This window comes from Delphinus delphis, chromosome 5, assembly GCF_949987515.2.
Source record: "Delphinus delphis chromosome 5, mDelDel1.2, whole genome shotgun sequence".
In the NCBI taxonomy this organism is placed as follows: Eukaryota; Metazoa; Chordata; class Mammalia; order Artiodactyla; family Delphinidae; genus Delphinus; species Delphinus delphis.
Genome location: NC_082687.1, coordinates 116,098,480 through 116,105,984, shown reverse-complemented (window position 1 = coordinate 116,105,984; position 7,505 = coordinate 116,098,480). Strand labels below are relative to the sequence as shown.

Here is a 7,505-nt window from a genome sequence, read left to right as displayed (position 1 = left end):
GTACATTTGAAAAAAGGGTTGAATGATATATAACATGTGCTTTTACTTCTTGACTGGATCAGATTAGTATTGATTTGCTTTGTGTTTAAAGCAAAATGTTTTATGCCTCTTTGAATTTATTCTTTCCAGCTCATTTATTATTGATGGAGAACACAAAGTACCAATCATAATTTTCTTATTTCATGGATATCCTGTTATCAATGGCAATTCTGAGATTATCAGAGTAAAAATGAAGTGTGTAGAGAGGACCAGTTAATAGTAATGCCTAAGCGATGCTTGGGTGTAGATTTTAGATTTTGGAAAGCTTGCTTTTACAGATAAATGTGTTTTTTTAATTGTACTTATTATTAATTAAAATGTTGTCATTTGCCTTTTTTTTGAAACAGAAAATTTTGCTTTATCACAGTGTTATGATTGGCCTAGTTTGATCATATGCCTGTTCTCTAGTTAGGAAAAGATGGGGAACCTAATAGGCCCACTTGATTTTATCCAAAGGCAAAAGATAAGTTTCCCAAAGGACGTTGGGTACTAATAGAGGAAAGAATTATTTTTTGGTCTGGCTGTTTTCTTAAACAGCTGTTTTAATTATGTATTTTACATACAGTTGGAATTTCAGTTTCAGAGTACTAGGAAGCAGGAATTAAAGGAACAGAATGAGGATCTTTAGCCAAGTGATGAAAAGACTGAGAAGAGTTCATCAGTTTTAGTGATATCTCTTAACAATATAAAGAATCCATGGTATTTACACTGCAAGATTACATCTTGTGTTTCTATAATACTGACAAAATATAACTGATACTTTGTAATATTACTTATATAATAAACAAAAATTTACCTACAATATTTTTTTAAAAAAACATCAATATTGAAAACATATGGTCATATATCTTTGACATTGTGTAAAGTAACTCCATGCTGTATTTTGGTAAATTTGGTTTTTCTGAAAACATTACCAAAGACAAGCAACTATGGCATCCATATTACTAAAAATATTTACTTTCGTTTCAAACAAGTTTTTTTTTTTTTATTTTACTGAAGTATAGTTGATTTACAATGTTGTGTTAATTTCTGGTGTACAGCAAAGTGATTCAGTTATACATATATATTTTTTTCATATTCTTTTCCATTATGGTTTATCACAGGTTCATGTATCGTTTTGAATTATAGTTTTGTCTGGATACATGCCCAGGAGTGGGACTGCTGGATCATATGGTGACTCTATTTTTAGTTTTTTGAGGAACCTCCATACTGTTCTCCATAGTGGCTATATCAATTTACATTCCCACCAACAGTGTAGAGGGTTTCCTGTTCTCCATGCTCTCTCCAGCATTTATTGTCAAATGAGCTGTTTTTTTTTTTTTTGAGAGAAAAATAAGATTTTAATTAATTTTCTTGTTTTTTTTTTTTTTTTTTGAAGTTACCTGTAGGAGGAAAACTTTGAATTCAGTGGCATCCAGTGTGTATGTTGAAGGGGAAAGTGGGACTATGTTAGGGAAAAAAACCTGTCCTGTTGTATTTCCTTAGGCCATTAGAAGCATAGCAACAATTACTTTGAGTTTTACAAATCCCTGGGCTAATTCTTTATTCATCTGCTTGTGAAATTAGCTCTATAAATAGTAAATGAATGAATGAAAATTAAATTAATAAATGTAGAAATTAAAATACAAACTAATAACCTTTATAAAATAAACAATGATTACTTCAATGAGGAATGACATTAATACATATGCATTGATATTAGAAAAACCTTAATTTTCACAATGCTTTTTTAAAATTTATTTAAATGCTTTTTAAAAATTTACAATTATATATTTTGACATACAGAAAATAATATAACCTGTGCTAGACTACAAAATTGGCTGCAAAGACTTGCCTTCCCAAGAAGAGGTAGATTTTCTGCCCTTGACTCTGTATTGGCCACACAGCTTTATTTGGCCAACCAGACGTTAATGAGCATATCATAGGCAGATACTTGAAAAATGCTTGTAAATTGGTGTTTATTCTTTTGTGACTCTTGGAAGTCTTCCAGCACTGTGTAAAACACCCCTGGATAGCCTGAGAGAGAATAAGTGATTCTTCTGAGCAAAGACACAAGAAGTCTCCACCCCTCCAACCATGACCCTAACCCCTGCTGTCCTGGTAGCTACTGTAGGTTCAAGTGTAAGACCAGGTGAACCAGAAGAACTGCCTAGCTGAGGTAAAGAGCCATTGTTTTAATCCATCAAGTGTGAAGTGCAATCAGCCCTCTCTGTATTCATGAATGTGGAGGGCCAACTGTACTATGCCATTTATTTAAGGACTTCAGCATCTTCAGATTTTGGTATCCAGGGTGTTCCTGGAAACAAATCCCGCCCTGCCCCCATCCCCCCACCCAAAATACTGAGCGATGACTGTAGTTTGTTACATAGCACTAGATAACTGATACATAAATTAGAAACAGAGTGTTCCCATAACAGGAACAGAAAACTTGTGGTACTGAATGAAGGAACAATGGAAAATATTAAAGATGCTGTTAGCCTTTTCACTCTCCTGGGCTCCCTCCTCTGTTCCTTTCAGACTTGATAAGGATCCCATCTGTTAACCTTGGGACTGTAGTATACAAGGTTTCAAAAGCAGTGTGTTGCATTGCGGACACTTTCTGTCACTGATATTCCATGTGAGTAAGAGAGAAGGGACAATTTGTCACTTCCAGTTACCTCCTGACAAGGACAAAACTACTGTAGTACACATCCTACCAACTGACATTCTTTTCTAAATTCTTCTGATAAAAAGCAATTGTAAATCATGACTGTTTAGTACTTTTAGAAACTATGTCTTTTATTTACCATTGAATTGGTTTCTTGGTCACACAAAGGAATTGAGATCATCAAGGGGCACTGGGGAAATTCATAAAAGAAAAACCAAATTCTCCTACTTTATATTTTGCTTTGAATTTGTCCACGGGCTATTTAGTAGATACTGAAGATTACCTTGTGCTCAACTTGGGAATTTTGGGAGTGAACTTGGGTTTGTTACTTAAAACTTTCTAAACCTCCTTGTTTCTCAACCATAAAATACATCCATTAAAAAATCACTTTATAATGTTTCTGTGAATATTAAATGAGATAAAGTATATAAAGTATTTCCTGAATAACTTATACTGTCATATGAATTTCGATGATGATGATATCAGTGGATATGTCAACACCTGAGGTAAAGTATACATGCTGTAATTGTCTTAATTCCCACATATAATGTGTGATCATGTTAGTCAATAAATTTCCATAATTGGGGGAGAAAAAGGTGCTATTAACAAAGCCTGGAAAAATATTAAGCAAACTTTTTGGATGCTGAAATTTGTCAAGTAAATGGCAGGATGGAAAAAAAGGTCAAAACTGTCAGCGACAATAACTTGGAGACAGAAATGAACTAATGAACTTGTCATTGGCAACATGATTTCCAAGCAGAATGTTGAACATGTCTATTGTTTTCTTTTATCTGCCTAAAATAAATAGGCTCCAGGAAGAGAGAGATGAGCTAAAGAAAGAATGATTCAGTTTGCCAGAAGAATTTAGAGGGAATGTAAATGGGCCAGAAAGTGATAAACTGGAAAATGAAACTGTTTGTCTTCAGCTAAGGGCAGATTCTTAAAATAAATAAAAAACTGGAAGATGAAAACCAAAGAATTGCCAATGAAACTTTGCATCAGGGTCACGATGATCAAAGCAGGGTCATGGCATCAGATCAAATCTAGGGTGTTGGCTTTAGACCCTTTGTTAAGACCTCTAAAGATTTAAGTAGTTGTATGTGTTCAAAATAGAGAAAAGTCTGTCTGGAAAACAATTAGTGATGTGGCTTTTATGAAGCGCAATGGTCTATTATCTGATACACAGATAGCCTATAAAGATTTTTAAAGGCAGTTATGTCAGTTAAAAGGATCCCATCTTGAAACAAAGGGACCAAGAAAATTGCATAAAAGCCTCTGGGCCTTTTATTTTCTATGGACAGAAAACAGGTTGAGTAATCTTCTCAGCTTTTCACAGAGAAAAGGTAGAATTTCTCAAAGGATGAAGCCAAGAACCTGGTATGAGGAGTTAAGAGCCAGGTATGGAGAAGAACAGGAAAATAGATATTCTTATGGTAATAGTAGAGATTCAGTTGTGAACTGGGAGCCAATTCCAGGGAAATGACTAGGTCCTGTCCCCAGGGTAAGAGAACCTGGCAATGTTTACCCAGGAGTAATTTATAATAGCTATGGACCAGTGACTGCTATGTACCTCTCGTACATCCTCCCTGTGAATGGGTGTCAACTGCAGTTATGTTGCCCCTCTTTCATCGTTGTATCATGTGCATGTGTGTGTGTGGGACAGATAGCAGATAACTTGCCTTTTTAGTTCATAGGGCCATGAATTAAGAGAAACCACCAGAGGGACATCATCTGTATTCACATTAATAGAGACCGTGAGATCCTTTACTTCAAGCTTGATGTGCAATTCAGTGAGATTCTGGAGGATCCTGGGGTAGAAATGAACATATTTCAGGCAGGAGGAATGTGAACAGTTGTGATCAGGAGAATTGTGGTGTTTTTGCAGAAATGATGACAATAGTTTGAGCTCCTTCCATCAATAGATGGAATCTATTTACCCACGTTCACCTCTTGAATCTGGATTAGCCATGTGCCAAAGGCTCTTTAGCAAATATGATGCAAGTAGAACCTTGAAAGATGCTTGCACACTGGATTTTACTTCTTGTGGTTTTTGAATCCGTCCTTCCACTTTTTTTTTTTTTTTGCGGTTCGCGGGCATCTCACTGTTGTGGCCTCTCCCGTTGCGGAGCACAGGTTCCGGACGCGCAGGCTCAGCGGCCATGGCTCACGGGCCCAGCCGCTCCGCGGCATGTGGGATCCTCCCAGACCGGGGCACAAACCTGTGTCTCCTGCATCGGCAGGCAGACTCTCAACCACTGTGTCGCCAGGGAACCCCCTCCTTCCACTTTTTGAACAAGCCTGGTGTAGCCTCCTGGCAGACAAAGCTGCCCTAGATAAGGGCCTCCCTATAGCGACCAGACCCATGAAGGTCTGGCAGTTGACTACAAACACAAGTGAGCCCAGGAGAGACTTAGCAGTGGAACCCATCAGTTAAACTCATCCATAAAATCAAGAGCTTAAATAAATGGTGTGTTTTGAGCAAAAAAAAAGTTTTGGAGTGGTATGTTATACAGCAAAAGCTAACTGTTCAGCATCATCCTGGATTTAAAATTGCTGACATTTTGTTATATTTTCCTCCAATTTTTTTTGTAAAAAAAAAAAAAAAAATTACAAATTAATCTGAAGGGAGAATCCTCTCTTTCCTTCTCTACCCAGAAGTAACCACCATCGGGAAGTTAGCTTGTATCATTTTTCTGCATATAACATATTTAACCTTTTGCAAACAATACATAATATTTTATAGTTTTAACATGTTACAGAAATGAGATCCACAGCACTTTTATTTTCTCTATATTTTAATTTAGAAAAATGAGTATGGTTTGGAACTATAGTCATTCATTCATTCATTTTTTAACATTGATTGAAAGACAAATTCACAGGATATACAGTAGTTGATAGAAATCTTGAAAACAAAAATGTATGAAAACTGGTCTCACTGAACCAGTAGAATGATAGAGTAGCTAGGGTGACACCTTTTAAATATTAAGTCACTCTTCTGTTGGTGAAATCATGTAGTTTCTATTCATCTAATCTTATCTTGGTGTCTGCTTGGTGGAGTATCCAGACTATCATAGGGCATTCCCTGATAATTTTCAGTAAAACTTTACCCCATCCTTCTAGTTTCCCTAGCCAGCTTCATTTTTCTTATTAATACCTATCCTCTTATCTATTTTCTGATCCTTGAAGGCAGAGAACTTACCCATTTCTTTAGTTTCTATAATGCATCATCTGTATTAGTTCCTTTTATGTGGTTGGCTAGAGATATCTGTTGAATGAATGAATGCATATGGAAAGAGGCCTAAAGCAGCTGTGGATTCTGCCTATCCTGAAACACAGTGATGACGACAGCAGATTCTGTGTTGCTAAACAGCCCTGTTGCTAAATGACAAAAAAACATTTTAAGCATGTTATGAGAATCTATTGCTTATCTAGTAATGGTTGAATAATAATTTAAAACTTTGAGCTGTTAAATTATTTTTTAAACTCTCTAAGCAGTCTATGCACAAAAGAGCCTTGGTATTTTTGATACCCACTAAAGTGGTGTAAATAGTAAACACTGAATCCTCAAAATGTTACTTTAATACACACTTCATTCCAAGGGACCACAATGATGAGTTAAGTCAATGTTTTGCCACTATGTGCCATGGAATACTCACATCCTTTTCCTAATGCTAATCAATTCTCTACTCACTGACTTCAAACTCACTCAAATGAGATGACCCATTTCAAATTCCCATTTTTTTTTTGTTTGTTTGTTTTTTCGGAGTGCGGGATGCCTGTAACTTCCTCCGATGTAAATTACTGTATTGGTCATCCTCCCTACACTATGTCAGTAGATTCCACTCTCACAAGTTTAAACAGGAAGATTTATCAAGAAATATTAATAAGCTTCAAGGAACAATTCTCAGACCACAACACAGAACTCTGTGGTTGAGCAACTAAAGCTCTGATACCCCCAGTACTTCCATCACAATTAGAAAAGGACTGTCATAATAATTTATCTTACTTTATTAGTTTTTAAACTGTTTTGTTACTCAAAAAAGCTTTATTTTTTAATTTAGGTTTATGATTCTGTGCTCATGCCTTCATCACTTTGACAATGTTTCTGTTCCTCACTAAGGAAAGCACACTTGATCCTGTCATGGACTTATTTTGCACATATGTATCCAAAGTAGGCCTCACTGACATGTTGTTTTTGTTTATTTTAAACTACCTCATAAGAATTTCAGTTCTCACAACATGAAGCCCTTAAAGTCAGCCTGTGCACAGCCCACATGCAGATGTTGGTGCTTTCCCAAACTTCCTGTTGGAAAGGTAAACAATTCTATTACCAGAGGTTCAGGACAGCCTAGGTTTGTTAGAGGCTATATTGTCAGGTAACTTACAATAGTACATCAAACACTGGACCATTCTGAATGCCTTTAGGCATATCTCTGGAGGAACAAAGGGTCTCCATTATTGCCAACCTCATGAACTCACTTCCCTTGCTTCTATGTGCTCCAGTAAGTTGGGTGCCTTATACCTGGCTGTTTTTCTGACATAACTTACATATGAATCAGGACTCACACAGGTGCATCAAGTTGGCAGAACCTAAGTCACATGTCTGCTAGCTAGCAGAAAAGGTGATTGGAAATGTAGGGTTTCAATTTGGGAAAGTAAGATTCACAATTTAGGGAGCTATTGAAATGTAGAAAAGGTGCTTGATAGCTTTTAGACAGCTCTTTGTGGCAGATTGCTGCTAAACTTAGTATCCAACATCTAATAAAATAATAGCAAACACAAAGAGTTTACTGTGTACTCTTTGTGCTATGTACAAATT

The 7,505-nt window shown here is 36.2% G+C and overlaps 1 pseudogene; it reads right to left on the bottom strand.

Annotated features, from left to right (window-relative positions):
• Nucleotides 1–6,703: 6,703 nt before the first annotated feature.
• Nucleotides 6,704–7,169, bottom strand: LOC132426324 (large ribosomal subunit protein eL34-like; annotated as a pseudogene).
• Between the last annotated feature and the right edge of the window lie 336 nt (nt 7,170–7,505).